The 22,579-nt window shown below is 44.2% G+C and overlaps 2 long non-coding RNA genes across 2 annotated transcripts; both read right to left on the reverse strand.

The window, feature by feature from the left end:
* Nucleotides 1-5,487: 5,487 nt before the first annotated feature.
* On the reverse strand, nucleotides 5,488-7,043 carry LOC138642159 (uncharacterized). The gene is made up of 3 exons (XR_011314003.1): nucleotides 6,907-7,043; nucleotides 6,698-6,819; nucleotides 5,488-5,630 (listed from the first exon to the last, which is right to left on the reverse strand). It is a non-coding gene; the product is annotated as an uncharacterized lncRNA (long non-coding RNA).
* A 4,516-nt stretch (nucleotides 7,044-11,559) lies between these two features.
* On the reverse strand, nucleotides 11,560-12,981 carry LOC138642161 (uncharacterized). The gene is made up of 3 exons (XR_011314004.1): nucleotides 12,958-12,981; nucleotides 12,749-12,870; nucleotides 11,560-11,682 (listed from the first exon to the last, which is right to left on the reverse strand). It is a non-coding gene; the product is annotated as an uncharacterized lncRNA (long non-coding RNA).
* Nucleotides 12,982-22,579: the final 9,598 nt, after the last annotated feature.

Consider the following 22,579-nt stretch of genomic DNA (forward strand, 5'->3'; position numbering starts at 1 on the left):
TCGTTTTTTGACGAAAATCGGACGCAAGAAAAATGCAACTTGTTGCGTTTTCTTGGTCCGACGCTAGCGTCAAAAAAGACGCACGTGTCGGAAAACGCAACAAGCAAAAACGCATGCTAAACATAGGGGCGCATGACGCGTGCGGCGCCGCTGCGTCGCCCGACGCTAGCGCGACGCACACTAGCCGAACGCTAGTGTGAACGTAGCCTTTGATGGTCACAGTAACCTGAGTTCCCCTATAACAATAAGTGCCCACTTAACACTTAATAATGTACCGAGTCTCCCACTGTACAGCTCCCCTATACACATTATGATGCTCTCTTATACACAGTATAATGCCCCCTCACTGTATAGTACCACCCACACAGTATACTGACCCCTTAGTAGCCTCCAAACTGTTTGGCTCCAACACTGTATGATGGCCCCTTCACTGTAATCCCCACACTGTATGATGGCTCCCTCACTGTAATCTCCACACTGTATGATGCCCCCCTAGAGAGAATCCATATAGTATAATGCACCAGATAGTCCTCAATATAGTATAATGCACCACCCATAGGCAGACTCTACAACACAAGGCAGCACCCCATAGGCAGACCCTGTAGTATAAGGCAGCACCCCCATAGGCAGACCCTGTACTAATGTAGCACCCCCATGGACAGACCCTGTAGTATAAGGCAGCACCCCCATGGACAGACCCTGTAGTATAAGGCTGCACACCCCCATGGACAGACCCTGTAGTATAAGGCAGCACCCCTATAGGCAGACCCTGCAGTATAAGGCAGCACCCCTATAGGCAGACCCTGTGGTATAAGGCAGCACCCCTATAGGCAGACCCTGTAGTATAAGGCTGCACCCCTATAGGCAGACCCTGTAGTATAAGGCAGTACCCCTATAGGCAGACCTTGCAGTATAAGGCAGCACCCCCATAGGCAGACCCTGTAGTATTAGGCAACACCCCTATAGGCAGGCTGACCTTGCCGTATGTGTCCCTATTACTGCCCTTGATACCCCAATACTGAGCCGCTGTATGTGTCCCTATTAGTGTTGAGCGATACCTTCCGATATCCAGAAGTATCGGTATCGGATTGGATCGGACGATATCCAAAAAATATCGGATATCGCCAATACCAATACCCAATTCCAATGCAAGTCAATGGAACACAAATAGTAGTAGTCCAATCTTCCGGCTAATGTGTTGAATGAAAAAAAAAACCCATACATACTCCATACATACTCCATACAGTACATTCATACATTACATACAATTCATACATATAGACATAGAGTACATTAAACATAGAGTACATACTCACCATTACTTGTCATTTTGATCCCCGAAGCCAGTGTCATCTGTAAAAAAGATTAAAATAATAAACAACCAATATACTCTCTGTCCGCAGAAATCCACGAGTGTTGTTGTGGATTCTGTTTTTGGGCTCCCTCTGGTGGTTACAGATGGTACTGGGTGACTTGTGTTCTCTGCGGTCTCTGGTGTCCACCTGTTCCATCAGGATATGGGAGTTTCCTATTTAACCTGTCATTTCCTCGCCGGCGATCAATGTAATCAGTGTGTCTTGTTACCTCTGCTTTCCGCTTCAGTAATCTTCAGGACAAGCTAAGTTTTTGATTTTCCTGTTCCACGTTTTGCTTTATTTTTGTTTTAGTCCAGCTTGCAGTTATGTGATTCCTTGTTGCTGGTTGCTCTAGTGGGCTGATATTACTCCTCATGTTCCATGAGTTGGCACATGAGTTCAGGTAATTTCAGGATGGTTTTTTGTAGGGTTTTTCGCTGACCGCGCAGTTCACTTTTGTATCCTCTGCTATCTAGTTTTAGCGGGCCTCATTTTGCTGAATCTGTTTTCATTACTACGTATGTGCTTTCCTCTCATTTCACCGTCATTACATGTGGGGGGCTGCTATTTCTGTGGGGTGTTTCTCTGGAGGCAAGAGAGGTCTTTGTTTCTTCTAATAGGGGAAGCTAGTCCTTCGGCTGGCGCGAGACGTCTAGAATCATCGTAGGCACGTTCCCCGGCTACTGCTAGTGTTGTGAATTAGGTTCAGGATCGCGGTCAGCTCAGTTTCCATCACCCTAGAGCTTGTTCTGTTTTTTGTGTGCTTGTCCTTTTGTGATCCCCTGCCATTGGGATCATGACAGAGTGTCCCACGACGATCTCCCGTGGAGAGCAGCAGCATCAGATGATGCGACCGCTCTCCAGGGGCTCCAGGAACAAAATGACGGGAGGAAAGGTATCCTTCCGCACTGTATTCCTCCGCCGCTGTAAAAAAATAGTCCCTAGTCTCACTTTTGGCATTGCTGGGTGAGAAGTTTTCCCACGCAGCAATTGCCATAAAGTGAGACTTTGTCCTAAGGTAACCTCTCAGTGATGCACTGCAGGAGCCATTGTCTCCTGTCAGTGTGTCACTGAGCGTCCTATAAAGCAGTGACATCACCCGATGTCACTGTTCTATAGGGGAGATCGTCGTGGGACACTCGTTATTAATTGGACTACGGCGGACAGGTAGTATACGGTTTATTATTTTACGTTTTTTGCAGGCGCTGAAGTATGGTAAGTATGATTAAATGAAGAATATTAAAATACTTTTTTCCTAATGTGTATGTGTTTTATTAAAACCTTTATTACTATTGGATTAATAATAGATAGAAAAAGAAAGTCGAGCGGGCACCACCTAAATATTTCTCACCATATATGCCCGGTGCTACCAATGCGCTTATAAATACAGTACTATAAAGAAAGAAGAAAAGAGAAGCGCAAAGAGGTGCACACTGAGCCAATGTAATCAATATAAACAAATCTTTATTGAGACCAAAACTTCAGTGCTAAACTTTAAAAACATACATTAAAAACAGCATAAAACATATGCCTATACACGCTACTTTCAATGTCCTCTGTATGGGGACATGATAGAAACCAGACCCCCTAGGAAAAATAATCCTGTGGCGTAGCTCCGTGAGTTGCAAAATAGTATAAAGTCAGAGCAATGCAGATAAGTGTCCTGTGGTGCCGTCCTGACGTGGTTTAATAATGTCCAAAATAGATATCCGGCTCTTGTTATATATAATAATACTATGATATCCCAAGGTTTAGATGACTAATTAAGAACATGCAGATATCCATTTAATATGTCCACTAAGTACTAAACAATGAACCCTTCATATATTGTGGGCATGGAAATGCACATAAACAATATTATGATACATTTAGAAAAAAAATATTATGATACATTTAGAAAAAAAAAAAAAGACAGAAATGGAACCACAGGCATCACCCACTACATGTGAAGATAAATAAGTAATATACTCACTAGGAGACAGGGTCTGGAAGCTCCCTACGCGTATCGCCACTCCTGGTGGCTTCGTCAGGGGAAATGATGATATACAAGTCGTGTCCAGCATATGTAGCGTAAGTGCACTTACTTATTGGTCAGCTAATGCCGACACCTGTGTTCGGCAGTCTCTGACCAATAGGAACCAGTCAGTAAGTCTTGAGTGGGGATAAGTAAAACCTGTCCTTATTTGTAGACGGTCTAATAATGTCACAGTTCCCCTCCCTTCTCTGCTGTGCAATGTAGACTCCGATTGGTGAAGTGAAACTTGTGAGAAGTTCCCTTGGTTACCGAACGTCTTAGAGGCCTGATGTCAGTCCAATAGGTGTCCTCCATTTTCCGCATCTGCGCAATGCGAACAAAATGCATCTTAATTATACAGCGTCCTGGAACCAGACATTTGTCTTTCAATGCAGGCCGCTTTTGCGCCTGCATGATACGCTATTACTAAAGTCCGGCGCCAGCCCTATAATGACTATTTACTGAATGCGTTTGCGCAGTACTTGCGGACAAATCATACCTATAAAATACATATTTCTCTTATGGAAAACTCCATGGTTAATTAGGAAAAAAAAAAAAAAATTGTTTATCTCCTTTGTGCACCTGCGCAGTGCTATCAAAATCTGGGAAAATCATGTCTATTGTAAAGCCATACGGGCATGAGTTACCAGCTGCAAGATATACTAATTGTGCATCTATGCAATATAATCCCCTAATTGCCTGGCGTCTGGAGATACAGACGCTGGTCCACTAATGTAGATATACTTTACACCTGCACCATATTCCGATAGTAAGCGTCCGCTAGTCGCGCCTGCGCAGTGCGACCAAAATACATCACTTCATAGTTTCTAGGCGTCCTAGAAACCAGACGCTGATCTACCGATATGGTTCGCTTATTGCGCCTGCACGACGCGCTGTTGCTAGAGCCCATCGCCAGCCCTATAACCACCATTACTAAGTATGCCTACGCAATATCTACAGGGAAGTCATTCCTATAATGATTCGTTCTTAGAACTCCATTTTTGATAAGGTAATAGTAAATCTCTTGTTATTCCTACACAGTGTTTATTAAGATCCAGAAAAGTCCTATCTATTGCCTTACAGGCATCAGTTTTCCACTAGATGATAAACTGTTTGTGCATCTATGCAATACAGAACGCTGTTAACCAAGCGTCCAAAAATACGGACTCTGGTCCACTAGTGTGAGTAATATTTTACCATGTTATCCCAAGAGAAAAAAAAAAAAAAAAAAAAAGATGATGAACCCATCTAGGGCAGAAGGAATCCTGTATAGAGGAGATCCTCATTGAGGCCCCCTGGTGATACTGATCCCAACTGGTATATCCAGCGGGCCTCTAGTCTGAGCAATTCCCCCTGTCTGTCCCTTCTGCGGATATTTGGTGGAATTTTCTGCAGGCCGGTAACCCGCAGATCCTGAGTATTGCTAGAATGAACCTGCAAAAAATGCATGGCTACTGTGGAAACCATTTTGCCTTTGGATATATCTTGTTTGGCGCAATTAATATTAGAGATATGCTGTTGTACTCTTTTGCGAAGCTCCTGGGAAGTCTGTCCTACATAGGTCTTGGGGCAAGAGCATGTCAAAGCATAGATCACATTAGATGTTTTACAGTTCATATAGTCCTTTAAATTATACTCAGTCCCATCTAGGGGATTGGCAAAGCAGGAGCCCCTGCTTACCAACGAGCAAATATTGCATTCCCCGCATGGATACATACCTCTGAGGGTACATCCCCTGCCCAGTTTCAAAGTTGGTTTAATAAAGTGGCTCCTTGAGAGGGAGTCTCGTAAATTTGGTGCCCTCCTAGCTGTAATTAGAGGGCGCTCTGGTACAAGGTCTGTCACCTTAGGGTCTGTTTTCAAGATGTTCCAGTGTCTCCTGAATAATTCGGAGACTTCCTTCCAATGATTGTGGAATGTAGTTATATACCTGAGTTCGTTATCCACTTTCCTGTTTCTCGGTTTTAACAGTTGTGTCCTTGGGATAGATTTAGTTTGCTGTAGGGCATTTTTTATAATCGATCTCGGATAACCTCTTGCCTGCAGACGCGTTGAGAGGGCCTTAGCTTGAGAGCAAAAATCACTCTGTAGGGTACAGTTCCTTCGGATTCTGTGAAATTGACCAGTAGGTAAATTTTTCTTCAGATGATGAGGATGGAAACTTTTAAAATCCAATAATCCATTAGCTGCCGTGTTTTTCCGGAACAGGTCTGTATATATGATGTCATTTTGACGGATGAGTCTTAGATCTAGAAATCCCACTGTAGACAAGGATATTTCAAAGGTTAAATGAATGTTATATACATTATCATTCAGCATCCGGAGGAAGTCCTCACATCCCTCCCTTGAGCCTGCCCAGATAAAAAAAATGTCATCGATAAACCGAAACCAATATAAAACATTTTCTCTAAAGGCCCGCGACGGGTACACGCTGGTCTCCTCCCACCAACCCATGAAAAGGTTGGCAAAGGAAGGAGCACAGCGGGCACCCATCGCGGTACCCGATAACTGTTTGAAAAAAGACAAATCAAATATAAAATAATTGTGTGTTAACACAAACCTGAGCAGGCTCAAAAGGAAGGAATTATGCGGGAGCTCCCCAGGATGCACTCTTCTTAGAAAATGATCTACTGCCCTTAATCCATCATCATGTGCAATGCTGGTGTAAAGAGCAGAAACATCGGCTGTCACCAGCCAGGCCTGCTCTGGCAGTCTCACATCTTTCAATTTCTCTATGAGATGTGTTGAATCTCTGATATAGGACGGCAAATCCTGTACCAACGGCTGAAGAAAAAAGTCTATGTATTCACAGGCTCTTTCCCCTATACCTCCAATACCCGAGACGATAGGTCTTCCAGGAGGGCACGTGAGATTTTTATGGACTTTAGGTACCAAGTAGAATGTGGGAATCACTGGTTTTTTTTTACAAATATATAGTCTCTTTCTCTTTTTCTAATCACTCCCTCCATCAGTGCTGCATCCAGTAGCCTTTCCAGCTTCCCATTATATTCTAGTGTAGGATCCGACGGCAATTTCACATAGTTCTTAATGTTGGTCAGTTGTTTAGACACCTCTTCCAAATACATCTCTATTGGCCACAGAACTACATTCCCCCCTTTGTCTGCCTCCTTTATAAGGAATGTCTTGTTGGTTTGTAAGCCAGCCAAGGCCTTCCTGTCAGTCACTGACAAATTTTGTTCTTTATTTTTGATTATTGGTAGTTTATGTATATCTGCCTTGACCACTTCAAAGAAGGTTTTAACCGAAGGTACGAGAGACAAGGGAGGAGTAGTAGTAGAGGGTAGTCTATGAGGAAAGCTTTTCCTACCTGCAGTGTCATCGTTTTCATTCAGGAGTTCCAGGAGATCGTGAAAAACCCGTCTATCTACTGTCGCTGTGGAGTCCGGAAAAAGTTCTGGTTTATGATGTAATGCTTTCAAGACAATTTTTCTGCAAAATAGATATAGATCTTTAATAACGGTAAACTTATCCGTAGTTAGCATGGGAGAAAAAGTGAGACCCCTCTGAAGAACTGACCTCTCTGCCTCAGACAAAGTATATGTGGATAGGTTAATGATTTGGAGCTGGTTATTAGTTATTTCTGGCGCCTGCTGCTCTTCTTCTGCCCTAGCATGGGCTGATAGCGTGGTCGCCTGTTTTTTCTTATTTCTCTTTCCCCACCTTGTCCTCCGTCCGTGTCGCTTGTGTCTGAGGCTAAAAAATCGCTCAGACTGCTCTCAGCTGTGGCCCCCATGTCCTGTTGATTTGTTGCAAAAAATGGTCTTTTATTACCCGAATGTTTCCACCTGTAGGCTGTACCCTTTTCATAATCCTGTTTATCCCGTTGTAATTTAGTTTTCTTTCCTGTCATGATTTCCTGCTCAAATTTCGTAATCGTGTCCTTTAGATTTTTTTGAAAAGGCTGTACTTGTGTTATAGGGTCATAGGTCGACAGTTGTGCCTCCAGATTCTTTATTTTTTGTTTAAGTGTTGATAACGTCTCATTATCATGTTGTAATAACAGATTAAGCATGATTCTTGAGCACTGTGCCAGGCCTGCCTCCCAGATGCTTTTAAAAACCGGAGTGACTTCCCAGGCCGGAAAAATTTGCACCCTCAATCCTCGAGGAAAAATGGATAATTTTAGATACTGTTCTAAAGTTCGAACATTCCACCAGATTTTCGTGATGGTTTTATGTGTGTCCATGAGTTCTCGGGTAAGTTTATTAAAATCCGAACCTTCATTTACTGGTGTATCAAGAAAAATATCCCCACTCTGACTGTTCCATAAGGCCTCCCGGGTGTTGAGATCATAAGCCATATTGTAGACTGCTAATGAATAAACGTGAAGATAATTATTATTTAATGCTCTCTATATATATACACATATATGGGCGTGCCACCACTCAGAACCCCAAACAAATGGGAAAACACCATAGGCAGAAAAAGAAAGTCGAGCGGGCACCACCTAAATATTTCTCACCATATATGCCCGCTGCTACCAATGCGCTTATAAATACAGTACTATAAAGAAAGAAGAAAAGAGAAGCGCAAAGAGGTGCACACTGAGCCAATGTAATCAATATAAACAAATCTTTATTGAGACCAAAACTTCAGTGCTAAACTTTAAAAACATACATTAAAAACAGCATAAAACATATGCCTATACACACTACTTTCAATGTCCTCTGTATGGGGACATGATAGAAACCAGACCCCCTAGGAAAAATAATCCTGTGGCGTAGCTCCGTGAGTTGCAAAATAGTATAAAGTCAGAGCAATGCAGATAAGTGTCCTGTGGTGCCGTCCTGACGTGGTTTAATAATGTCCAAAATAGATATCCGGCTCTTGTTATATATAATAATACTATGATATCCCAAGGTTTAGATGACTAATTAAGAACATGCAGATATCCATTTAATATGTCCACTAAGTACTAAACAATGAACCCTTCATATATTGTGGGCATGGAAATGCACATAAACAATATTATGATACATTTAGAGAAAAAAAAAAAAAAGAAGACAGAAATGGAACCACAGGCATCACCCACTACATGTGAAGATAAATAAGTAATATACTCACTAGGAGACAGGGTCTGGAACAGGGCCGGCTCCAGGTTTTTGAGGGCCCCGGGCGAAAGAGTCTCAGTGGGCCCCCCCTTTTACACATACCCCTATTCATGATCGCATATAAACACAGCCATGTAGTATATAACACTGCCCACGTAGTATATAGCAGCCCATGTAGTATATAGCAGCGCAGCCCACGTAGTATATAGCAGCGCAGCCCACGTAGTATATAGCAGCGCAGGCAACGTAGTATATAGCAGCGCAGCCCATGTAGTATATAGCAGCGCAGCCCACGTAGTATATAGCAGCGCAGCCCACGTACTACGGTCACTCTGGAAGATTCCCTCGTCGTCCTCTTCTCCTCCTGCTTGGCGCTGCGGCTGCCGGTCCGGATCTGTCCTAGTCTCCTCCTGGCTGACTGTGCTGGATCATGATCTGGAGGATGGTGGACCGTGGACGCAGCCTCAGCCTGGACGGTGGACGTCCACTCCAACTTGCTCAACTCCGAACCGCAGCTCTCTATGTCTCTCCTCTCCGCCCGCCGACCGGATGTAAGGAGGAGAGATGACCCACACCCAGCGTCGCGCGACCCGGAACCGGAAGAAGTGTCTTCTCCAATGGTGAGGCCAGGGCCGGGCGGCGGTGACGTATTGCAGGCAGCTGCTATTGAAATGGTCTCAGTGACTCACTCAGTCCTCAGAGTCAGAGACACAGCAGCTGTCTGTGCCCCGCCCGGCGGCCGGCCCCCTGCAGCCAAGGCGAAGGCGCCGCCTGCGGCGGCGCCGGGGGACGTGGTCGCGTCGCGTTGTCGGGATCATGTAGATGTAGTGACTGTCACTGAGTGACGCGCGCTGGCGGCTGACCAATGGGCGAGCGGCGGCCGGCGGGCCCCCCGTCTTGCCAGGGCCCCGGCATTTGCCCGGGTGCGCCGGGTGCTGACGCCGGCCCTGGTCTGGAAGCTCCCTACGCGTATCGCCACTCCTGGTGGCTTCGTCAGGGGAAATGATGATATACAAGTCGTGTCCAGCATATGTAGCGTAAGTGCACTTACTTATTGGTCAGCTAATGCCGACACCTGTGTTCGGCAGTCTCTGACCAATAGGAACCAGTCAGTAAGTCTTGAGTGGGGATAAGTAAAACCTGTCCTTATTTGTAGACGGTCTAATAATGTCACAGTTCCCCTCCCTTCTCTGCTGTGCAATGTAGACTCCGATTGGTGAAGTGAAACTTGTGAGAAGTTCCCTTGGTTACCGAACGTCTTAGAGGCCTGATGTCAGTCCAATAGGTGTCCTCCATTTTCCGCATCTGCGCAATGCGAACAAAATGCATCTTAATTATACAGCGTCCTGGAACCAGACATTTGTCTTTCAATGCAGGCCGCTTTTGCGCCTGCATGATACGCTATTACTAAAGTCCGGCGCCAGCCCTATAATGACTATTTACTGAATGCGTTTGCGCAGTACTTGCGGACAAATCATACCTATAAAATACATATTTCTCTTATGGAAAACTCCATGCTTAATTAGGAAAAAAAAAAAAAAATTGTTTATCTCCTTTGTGCACCTGCGCAGTGCTATCAAAATCTGGGAAAATCATGTCTATTGTAAAGCCATACGGGCATGAGTTACCAGCTGCAAGATATACTAATTGTGCATCTATGCAATATAATCCCCTAATTGCCTGGCGTCTGGAGATACAGACGCTGGTCCACTAATGTAGATATACTTTACACCTGCACCATATTCCGATAGTAAGCGTCCGCTAGTCGCGCCTGCGCAGTGCGACCAAAATACATCACTTCATAGTTTCTAGGCGTCCTAGAAACCAGACGCTGATCTACCGATATGGTTCGCTTATTGCGCCTGCACGACGCGCTGTTGCTAGAGCCCATCGCCAGCCCTATAACCACCATTACTAAGTATGCCTACGCAATATCTACAGGGAAGTCATTCCTATAATGATTCGTTCTTAGAACTCCATTTTTGATAAGGTAATAGTAAATCTCTTGTTATTCCTACACAGTGTTTATTAAGATCCAGAAAAGTCCTATCTATTGCCTTACGGGCATCAGTTTTCCACTAGATGATAAACTGTTTGTGCATCTATGCAATACAGAACGCTGTTAACCAAGCGTCCAAAAATACGGACTCTGGTCCACTAGTGTGAGTAATATTTTACCATGTTATCCCAAGAGAAAAAAAAAAAAAAAAAAAAGATGATGAACCCATCTAGGGCAGAAGGAATCCTGTATAGAGGAGATCCTCATTGAGGCCCCCTGGTGATACTGATCCCAACTGGTATATCCAGCGGGCCTCTAGTCTGAGCAATTCCCCCTGTCTGTCCCTTCTGCGGATATTTGGTGGAATTTTCTGCAGGCCGGTAACCCGCAGATCCCGAGTATTGCTAGAATGAACCTGCAAAAAATGCATGGCTACTGTGGAAACCATTTTGCCTTTGGATATATCTTGTTTGGCGCAATTAATATTAGAGATATGCTGTTGTACTCTTTTGCGAAGCTCCTGGGAAGTCTGTCCTACATAGGTCTTGGGGCAAGAGCATGTCAAAGCATAGATCACATTAGATGTTTTACAGTTCATATAGTCCTTTAAATTATACTCAGTCCCATCTAGGGGATTGGCAAAGCAGGAGCCCCTGCTTACCAACGAGCAAATATTGCATTCCCCGCATGGATACATACCTCTGAGGGTACATCCCCTGCCCAGTTTCAAAGTTGGTTTAATAAAGTGGCTCCTTGAGAGGGAGTCTCGTAAATTTGGTGCCCTCCTAGCTGTAATTAGAGGGCGCTCTGGTACAAGGTCTGTCACCTTAGGGTCTGTTTTCAAGATGTTCCAGTGTCTCCTGAATAATTCGGAGACTTCCTTCCAATGATTGTGGAATGTAGTTATATGCCTGAGTTCGTTATCCACTTTCCTGTTTCTCGGTTTTAACAGTTGTGTCCTTGGGATAGATTTAGTTTGCTGTAGGGCATTTTTTATAATCGATCTCGGATAACCTCTTGCCTGCAGACGCGTTGAGAGGGCCTTAGCTTGAGAGCAAAAATCACTCTGTAGGGTACAGTTCCTCCGGATTCTGTGAAATTGACCAGTATGTAAATTTTTCTTCAGATGATGAGGATGGAAACTTTTAAAATCCAATAATCCATTAGCTGCCGTGTTTTTCCGGAACAGGTCTGTATATATGATGTCATTTTGACGGATGAGTCTTAGATCTAGAAATCCCACTGTAGACAAGGATATTTCAAAGGTTAAATGAATGTTATATACATTATCATTCAGCATCCGGAGGAAGTCCTCACATCCCTCCCTTGAGCCTGCCCAGATAAAAAAAATGTCATCGATAAACCGAAACCAATATAAAACATTTTCTCTAAAGGCCCGCGACGGGTACACGCTGGTCTCCTCCCACAAACCCATGAAAAGGTTGGCAAAGGAAGGAGCACAGCGGGCACCCATCGCGGTACCCGATAACTGTTTGAAAAAAGACAAATCAAATATAAAATAATTGTGTGTTAACACAAACCTGAGCAGGCTCAAAAGGAAGGAATTATGCGGGAGCTCCCCAGGATGCACTCTTCTTAGAAAATGATCTACTGCCCTTAATCCATCATCATGTGCAATGCTGGTGTAAAGAGCAGAAACATCGGCTGTCACCAGCCAGGCCTGCTCTGGCAGTCTCACATCTTTCAATTTCTCTATGAGATGTGTTGAATCTCTGATATAGGACGGCAAATCCTGTACCAACGGCTGAAGAAAAAAGTCTATGTATTCACAGGCTCTTTCCCCTATACCTCCAATACCCGAGACGATAGGTCTTCCAGGAGGGCACGTGAGATTTTTATGGACTTTAGGTACCAAGTAGAATGTGGGAATCACTGTTTTTTTTTACAAACATATAGTCTCTTTCTCTTTTTCTAATCACTCCCTCCATCAGTGCTGCATCCAGTAGCCTTTCCAGCTTCCCATTATATTCTAGTGTAGGATCCGACGGCAATTTCACATAGTTCTTAATGTTGGTCAGTTGTTTAGACACCTCTTCCAAATACATCTCTATTGGCCACAGAACTACATTCCCCCCTTTGTCTGCCTTCTTTATAAGGAATGTCTTGTTGGTTTTTAAGCCAGCCAAGGCCTTCCTGTCAGTCACTGACAAATTTTGTTCTTTATTTTTGATTATTGGTAGTTTATGTATATCTGCCTTGACCACTTCAAAGAAGGTTTTAACCGAAGGTACGAGAGACAAGGGAGGAGTAGTAGTAGAGGGTAGTCTATGAGGAAAGCTTTTCCTACCTGCAGTGTCATCGTTTTCATTCAGGAGTTCCAGGAGATCGTGAAAAACCCGTCTATCTACTGTCGCTGTGGAGTCCGGAAAAAGTTCTGGTTTATGATGTAATGCTTTCAAGACAATTTTTCTGCAAAATAGATATAGATCTTTAATAACGGTAAACTTATCCGTAGTTAGCATGGGAGAAAAAGTGAGACCCCTCTGAAGAACTGACCTCTCTGCCTCAGACAAAGTATATGTTGATAGGTTAATGATTTGGAGCTGGTTATTAGTTATTTCTGGCGCCTGCTGCTCTTCTTCTGCCCTAGCATGGGCTGATAGCGTGGTCGCCTGTTTTTTCTTATTTCTCTTTCCCCGCCTTGTCCTCCGTCCGTGTCGCTTGTGTCTGAGGCTAAAAAATCGCTCAGACTGCTCTCAGCTGTGGCCCCCATGTCCTGTTGATTTGTTGCAAAAAATGGTCTTTTATTACCCGAATGTTTCCACCTGTAGGCTGTACCCTTTTCATAATCCTGTTTATCCCGTTGTAATTTAGTTTTCTTTCCTGTCATGATTTCCTGCTCAAATTTCGTAATCGTGTCCTTTAGATTTTTTTGAAAAGGCTGTACTTGTGTTATAGGGTCATAGGTCGACAGTTGTGCCTCCAGATTCTTTATTTTTTGTTTAAGTGTTGATAACGTCTCATTATCATGTTGTAATAACAGATTAAGCATGATTCTTGAGCACTGTGCCAGGCCTGCCTCCCAGATGCTTTTAAAAACCGGAGTGACTTCCCAGGCCGGAAAAATTTGCACCCTCAATTCTCGAGGAAAAATGGATAATTTTAGATACTGTTCTAAAGTTCGAACATTCCACCAGATTTTCGTGATGGTTTTATGTGTGTCCATGAGTTCTCGGGTAAGTTTATTAAAATCCGAACCTTCATTTACTGGTGTATCAAGAAAAATATCCCCACTCTGACTGTTCCATAAGGCCTCCCGGGTGTTGAGATCATAAGCCATATTGTAGACTGCTAATGAATAAACGTGAAGATAATTATTATTTAATGCTCTCTATATATATACACATATATGGGCGTGCCACCACTCAGAACCCCAAACAAATGGGAAAACACCATAGGCAGAAAAAGAAAGTCGAGCGGGCACCACCTAAATATTTCTCACCTTACATGCCCGGTGCTACCAATGCGCTTATAAATACAGTACTATAAAGAAAGAAGAAAAGAGAAGCGCAAAGAGGTGCACACTGAGCCAATGTAATCAATATAAACAAATCTTTATTGAGACCAAAACTTCAGTGCTAAACTTTAAAAACATACATTAAAAACAGCATAAAACATATGCCTATACACACTACTTTCAATGTCCTCTGTATGGGGACATGATAGAAACCAGACCCCTCTTATTGACGCCTCTCCGTTATTAACCCGGCTTAATGTCACCTTACAATAGCAAGATGACATTAACCCCTTATTACCCCATATCCCACCGCTACACGGGAGTGGGAAGAGAGGGGCTAATTGCCGGAATTGGCGCATCTTACACATGCGCCATCTCTGGGGCGGCTGTGGACTGGTATTTGTAGCCGGGGGGGGGGGGGGTGGCAATATCCATGGCCCATCTCTAGGCTATGAATATCAGCCCGCAGCTGTCTGCGTAGCCTTTCTGGCTACAAAATATAGGGGGACCCCACGTCATTTTTTTGGGGGGGTCCCCCTATTTTAATAGCCAGTAAAGGCTACGCAGACAGCTGCGGGCTGATATCATAGCAGGCTGCAGATATTGGTCCCCGGCCGTCGGCTTTCCCCCTCTGGCGCAAAAAATTGCGCGGGAGCCCACGCCGTTTTTTTTCCTTTTTTTTTAAAATTAAATGCTCATTAAGGCCTCTTTCACTCTTGCTTCGGTACGGGTCCGTCGCTATGTGTCGGGCCGACGTACCGACGTTGTGAAATTTGTGTACGACGTGGGCAGCGGATGCAGTGTTTCAACGTATCCGCTGCCCATTCTGAAGTCCGGGGAGGAGGGGGCGGAGTTTCGGCCACGCATGCGCGGTAGAAAATGGTGGGCGCGACGGCCAAAAAAACGTTCACTTGAACATTTTTCGTGCCGATGGTCTGCCAAAACACGACGGATCCGTTGCATGACGGATGCGATGTGTGGCCATCCGTCGCGATCCTTGCCTGCCAAATCGCCATGTAGTGGATTTATCCTATGTTTATGTGTGGTCTGTTGCCATGGAATTGGCTGAGTCCACGCCTTTCCTGTGAGCGCAGGTCCAGGGTGTCACGTGGGCCGATCGGGGATGTGGGTGTTTACTCACTCCAGTGCCTCTTTGCTGCTCACGTGATCGCCCTGTTTACCTGATGACTCCGGCGATGACGTTTGGTCCTGGACAATCGGCGCATGCGCTGTATGATGCACCTTTGTGATGGTCACATGATCGCCATCACTGGGTGTGCTTCGTGCGCATGCATCAGCGTTCACTGGCCGACGGACACCACCCTGTAGGTATATGATGATTGGCGGTGGACGCCTAATGCGTCTTTCTGTTGAGCAATCCGTGATTGGATAAAAGATCTGTTTACAAAACTAGCAGCTGGGGATTGTTGGGATGTCACCATGACAACGGAACAACGAAGCTACGTCTGGGGCAGTTATCTGGGGTCATGTTCTCTGACAATTTGTATATAATAGTCACATGATGTATATGAGATTAGATGTTTTTATTGCTTGTGTTTTATTATAAATGATTGCACATATTGTGTTGTTTTTATAATTATGTAATAAAGGCCGCCCTTGATGGTGATTGGTGCCTGAACAGGCTCCACACTATTTAAGGTGGCCATGTATGATACATTGTATACTTGACAAAGGCCACTCCGGCCGAAACGTTGTATTCCTGTGATGGCAGAATAAAGATTTTTTCACGAAAACTCTTCATCCTGGAATGGATGCTGCTCCTTTCTTTTCTTTTGTTACTGTTGGTCCAGTTGGATCCTGGGACTTTGGAGTGTGCACCCTCCACCTGAGTGCTGTTGGTTGATTGCCTTATACCGTCGCTAATACAAGTCTATGGGTAAAAAACGCTTCCTGCGAGCACATTTGCAGGATCCGTTTTTTTCTCATAGAGTTGTATTAGCGCCGGATTGCGCCTGATGGCCACACGTTTCATCCGTTTTTTGCATGATCCGTCAAAAAAGCTGTTTCTGCCGGACAGAAAACACATACAGAGGAACGTTTTTTCTGTCCTGCAAAAAAACGCACAGCGACGGATCCAGCAAAAAACGGATGAAACTGAGATGTGAAATGATGAATCCGGCCTCCGAATCAGTTTTTTCATGCATGTTTCCATTGAAATCATGCACATTTTCCGTTTATTTATTTCCAAAAACTGCATCAAAACTGCAACAAAAACCTGCATCAAAAACTGCATCAAAACTGCACCAAAAACCAGCACCAAAACCTGCACCAAAAACTGCTTAAAAAACTGGTGCAGTTTTTGATGCATGTTTTTGGTGCAGGTTTTGGGGTATGTGCACACGTTGCGGATTCTCTGCGTATCCACATTGTTTGTTGAGGTGCAGAAACGCTGCAAATCCGCAATTGATTTACAGTACAATGTAAATCAATGAGGAAAAAAAATGCTATGCGCACTTTGCGGAAAATCCGCTGCGGAAACGCTGTGGTTTAAAAGAAGTAGCATGTCACTTCGTTTTTGTGAATCTGCAGCGTTTTTGTACCCATTCCATTATAGAAAACCGCAGGGGTAAAAAACGCAGCAAAACCGCACAAATGCTGCGGAACCGCACAAAAACGCGACAAATCCGCAGGTGCGTTTTCTGCCAGGAAAGGCAGAATCCGCACCAGAAATTCCTAAGCCTAAGGCCGGCCTCACACTAGCGAGTTTTACGCACATATGAGTGCATTAAATACGTCCGGAAAACACGCATTCCACACGGCCCAATTATTCTCTATGCCCCAGCTCCTATCTGCTGTATTTTACTGATCCGTATTATACGGCTTTCTACGGCCGTAGAAAATCGCAGCATGCTGCGTTTGTCACCGTATTGCGCAAAAAAATCGCCAATGCAAGTCTATGGGGGCCCGAAAAATACTAATTACACACGGACCAGCAGTGTGACTTGCGAGAAATACGCAGCGGTGTTAGAGAGAAAAGCCGGCAATTCAGTGCGGTGTACAGTAAAATCACACTGACAGCTTACAGTAGAATAGGTGGAAAAAATGTGCACACATAGAATAGGTATATATATTAGTTAGTGAGACATATACAGTGGGGCAAAAAAGTATTTAGTCAGTCAGCAATAGTGCAAGTTTCACCACTTAAAAAGATGAGAGGCGTCTGTAATTTACATCATAAGTAGACCTCAACTATGGGAGACAAACTGAGAAAAAAAAATCCAGAAAATCACATTGTCTGTTTTTTTAACAATTTATTTGCATATTATGGTGGAAAATAAGTATTTGGTCAGAAACAAACAATCAAGATTTCTGGCTCTCACAGACCTGTAACTTCTTCTTTAAGAGTCTCCTCTTTCCTCCACTCATTACCTGTAGTAATGGCACCTGTTTAAACTTGTTATCAGTATAAGGCCGCCGTCACACATGCGAGTTTTACGGACGTAAGAGCGCAGAATCTACGTCCGTAAAACTCGCAAAACATACGGCACAATTATTCTCTATGCCCCTGCTCCTATTTGCCGTATTTTACTGATCAGTATTATACGGCTTTCTACGGCCGTACAAAATCGCAGCATGCTGCGTTTGTCACCGTACTGCGCAAGAAATACGCCAATGAAAGTCTATGGAAGCGTGAAAAATACGGATTACACACGGACAAGCAGTGTGACTTGCGAGAAATACGCAGCGCTGTTAGAGAGAAAAGCCGGTAATTCAGTGCGGTGTACAGTAAAATCACACTGACAGCTTCCAGTCCAATAGATATAATAAATGTGTACACATAGAATAGGTATATATATATATATATGTCAGTGAGACACATATATGTATATATATTAATATTTATTCCAGCGCTATACAGCTTGAAAGCCGGTAATTCAATTACCGGCTTTTTCTTTCTCCTTCATAAAACCCGACATGATTTGAGACATGGTTTACATACAGTAAACCATGTCTTCTCTCCATTTTTTTTGCAGATTCCACACTACTAATGTCAGTAGTGTGTATCTGCAAAATTTGGCCGTTCTAGCTCTTAAAATAAAGGGTTAACTTGCGGAAAAAATTGGCGTGGGCTCCCGCGCAATTTTCTCCGCCAGAGTAGTAAAGCCAGTGACTGAGGGCAGATATTAATAGCCTGGAGAGGGTCCACGGTTATTGGCCCCCCCCTGGCTAAAAATATCTGCCCCCAGCCACCCCAGAACAGGCACATCTGGAAGATGCGCCTATTCTGGCACTTGGCCACTCTCTTCCCATTCCCGTGTAGCGGTGGGATATGGGGTAATGAAGGGTTAATGCCACCTTGCTATTGTAAGGTGACATTAAGCCTAATTAATAATGGAGAGGCGTCAATTATGACACCTATCCATTATTAATCCAATTGTAGTGAAGGGTTAAATAAAACACAAACACATTCTTTAAAATTATTTTAATGAAATAAAAACAATGGTTGTTGTAGTATTTTATTCAACGCCCAATCCAGTCACTGAAGACCCTCGTTCTGTGAGTAAAGAAACATAATAAACCAACAATATACTTACCCTCCGCAGATCTGTAACGTCCAACGATGTAAATCCTTCTGAAGGGGTTAAAACATTTTGCAGCAAGGAGCTGTGCTAATGCAGGCTGCTCCTCGCTGCAAAACCCCAGGGAATGAGGCTAAAAATAGATCAATGATCTATATTTAGCATCATTTGCGGTGAGGCGCCCTCTGCTGGCTGTTCATAGATCGTGGGAAATTACCTAGAAAGCTCCCTGGCTCCCTGGCTTTCTAGGTAATTTCCCACCTTTTCTTTTTGGGACACATGGATCACTTCTATAGCGGTATGTTGGTTTTGCAAGCCTGCGAGAAAACCACGCAGTACGGATGCCATACGGATTACATACGGAGGATGCCATGCGCAAAAAACGCTGACACAGCCTGCCTACGGAGGAGCAACGGACCATTTTTTGGGGGACTTTTCAGCGTATTACGGCCGTAATATACGGACCGTATTGTTTTACGCTGTGTGTGACGCCGGCCTAAAAAGACACCTGTTCACACCCTCAAACAGTCTGACTCCAAACTCCACTATGGTGAAGACCAAAGAGCTGTCAAAGGACACCAGAAACCAAATTGTAGCCCTGCACCAGGCTGGGAAGACTGAATCTGCAATAGCCAACCAGCTTGGAGTGAAGAAATCAACAGCGGGAGCAATAATTAGAAAATGGAAAACATACAAGACCACTGATAATCTCCCTCGATCTGGGGCTCCACGCAAAATCCCACCCCGTGGGGTCAGAATGATCACAAGAACGGTGAGCAAAAATCCCAGAACCACGCGGGGGGACCTAGTGAATGAACTGCAGAGAGCTGGGACCAATGTAACAAGGCCTACCATAAGTAACACACTACGCCACCATGGACTCAGATCCTGCAGTGCCAGACGTGTCCCACTGCTTAAGCCAGTACATGTCCGGGCCCGTCTGAAGTTTGCTAGAGAGCATTTGGATGATCCAGAGGAGTTTTGGGAGAATGTCCTATGGTCTGATGAAACCAAACTGGAACTGTTTGGTAGAAACACAACTTGTCGTGTTTGGAGGAAAAAGAATACTGAGTTGCATCCATCAAACACCATACCTACTGTAAAGCATGGTGGTGGAAACATCATGCTTTGGGGCTGTTTCTCTGCAAAGGGGCGAGGACGACTGATCCGGGTACATGAAAGAATGAATGGGGCCATGTATCGTGAGATTTTGAGTACAAACCTCCTTCCATCAGCAAGGGCATTAAAGATGAAACGTGGCTGGGTCTTTCAACATGACAATGATCCAAAGCACACCGCCAGGGCAACGAAGGATTGGCTTCGTAAGAAGCATTTCAAAGTCCTGGAGTGGCCTAGCCAGTCTCCAGATCTCAACCTTATAGAAAACCTTTGGAGGGAGTTGAAAGTCCGTGTTGCCAAGCGAAAAGCCAAAAACATCACTGCTCTAGAGGAGATCTGCATGGAGGAATGGGCCAACATACCAACAACAGTGTGTGGCAACCTTGTGAAGACTTACAGAAAACGTTTGACCTCTGTCATTGCCTACAAAGGATATATTACAAAGTATTGAGATGAAATTTTGTTTCTGACCAAATACTTATTTTCCACCATAATATGCAAATAAATTGTTAAAACAACAGACAATGTGATTTTCTGGATTTTTTTTTCTCAGTTTGTCTCCCATAGTTGAGGTCTACCTATGATGTAAATTACAGACGCCTGTCATCTTTTTAAGTGGTGGAACTTGCACTATTGCTGACTGACTAAATACTTTTTTGCCCCACTGTATATATATATATATATATATACATATATATATAATATTTCATCCAGAGTGAGATCTCCTTCCTAAACCCGACATGATATGAGACATGGTTTACATACAGTAAACCATCTCATATCCCCCTTTTTTTTCATATTCCACACTACTAATGTTAGTAGTGTGTATGTGCAAAATTTGGCCGTTCTAGCTATTAAATTAAAGGGTTAAATGGCAGAAAAAATTGGCGTGGGCTCCCGCGCAATTTTCTCCGCCAGAGTAGTAAAGCCAGTGACTGAGGGCAGATATTAATAGCCTGGAGAGGGTCCATGGTTATTGCCCCCCCCCCCCCCCTGGCTAAAAACATCTGCCCCCAGCCACCCCAGAAAAGGCACATCTGGAAGATGCGCCTATTCTGGCACTTGGCACTCTCTTCCCATTCCCGTGTAGCGGTGGGATATGGGGTAATGAAGGGCTAATGCCACCTTGCTATTGTAAGGTGACATTAAGCCAGATTAATAATGGAGAGGCGTCAATTATGACACCTATCCATTATTAATCCAATTGTATGAAAGAGTTTAAAAAAACACACATACACATTATTAAAAAGTATTTTAATGAAATAAACACACCGTTTGTTGTAATATTTTATTGTACGCTCAATCCACTGGCTGAAGACCCTCGCTCTGTTACAAAGAAAAAATAATAAACCAACAATATACATACCTTCCGTAGATCTGTAACGTCCGACGTTGTAAATCCATCTGAAGGGGTTAATTTTTTTTACAGCCAGGAGCTCTGCTATAATGCAGCTATGCTGCTGGCTGTAAAACCCCAGCGAATGAATGGAAACTAGGTCAATGACCTGTAGTTACCTTCATTCGCGGTGAGGCGCCCTCTGCTGATTTCAATGGAAACATGCATGAAAAAACAGATTCGGAGGCCGGATTCATCATTTCACATCTCAGTTTCATCCGGTTTTTGCTGTGCGTTTTTACACAGGACAGAAAAACCGTTCCTCTGTATGTGTTTTCCGTCCGGCGGAAACAGCTTTTTTGACAGATCATGCAAAAAACGGATGAAATGTGTGGCCATCAGGCGCAATCTGGCGCTAATACAACTCTGAGAAAAACGGATCCGGCTGAAAAAATCGGATCCTGCAAATGTGCTCGCAGGCTGCGTTTTTTACCCATAGACTTGCATTAGCGACGGATGGCCACACGTTGCATCCGTCGTGCAATGGATCCGTCGTGTTTTGGCGGACCGTCGGTACGAAAAAACGTTCAAGTGAATGTTTTTTTGGCCGTCGCGCCTGCCATTTTCTACCATGCATGCGTGGCCAAAACTCCGCCCCTTCCTCCCCGGACTTCAGAATGGGCAGCAGATGCATTGAAAAACTGCATCCACTGCCCACGTCGTGCAGAAATTTCACAATGTGCGTCGGTACGTCGGCCCGACACATAGCGACGGACCCGTACCGACGCAAGAGTGAAAGAGGCCTTAATGAGCGTTTAATTTTTTTAAAAAGGAAAAAAATGGCGTGGGCTCCCGCGCAGTTTTCTGCGCCAGAGGGGGAAAGCCGACGGCCGGGGGACAATATTTGTAGCCTGCTATGAATATCAGCCCGCAGCTGTCTGCGTAGCCTTTGTTGGCTACTAAAATAGGGGGACTCCCCCCAAAAATGATGTGGGGTCCCCCTATATTTTATAGCCAGAAAGGCTACGCAGACAGCTGCGGGCTGATATTCATAGCCTAGAGAGGGGCCATGGATATTGGGCCCCCCCCCTTCCCGGCTACAAATACCAGTCCGCAGCCACCCCAGAAATGGCGCATCTGTAAGATGCGCCAATTCCGGCACTTAGCCCCTCTCTTCCCACTCCTGTGTAGTGGTTAGATATGGGGTAATAAGGGGTAATGTCACCTTGCTATTGTAAGGTGACATTAAGCCGGGTTAATAACAAAGAGGCGTCAATAAGACGCCTATCTATTATTAATCCAATAGTAATAATGGGTTAATAAAACACGCACACATTAGGAAAAAAGTATTTTAATATTCTTCATTTAACCATACTTACCATACTTCAGCGCCTGCAAAAAACGTAAAATAATAAACCGTATACTACCTGTCCGCCATAGTCCAATTAATAACGAGTGTCCCACGACGATCTCCCCTATAGAACAGTGATATCGGGTGATGTATGTAATGTATGAATGTACTGTATGCAGTATGTATGGACTATGTATGGGTTTTTTTTTTCATTCAACACATTAGCCGGATGATGGGACTACTACTGTCCCATCATTGACTAATGTGTCAATCACTGTCACTGTAGTAGGCATCGTCCGATGGGACTTGTAGTC

The sequence above is a fragment of the Ranitomeya imitator genome, chromosome 1 (genome assembly GCF_032444005.1).
Source record: "Ranitomeya imitator isolate aRanImi1 chromosome 1, aRanImi1.pri, whole genome shotgun sequence".
Taxonomy (NCBI): Eukaryota; Metazoa; Chordata; class Amphibia; order Anura; family Dendrobatidae; genus Ranitomeya; species Ranitomeya imitator.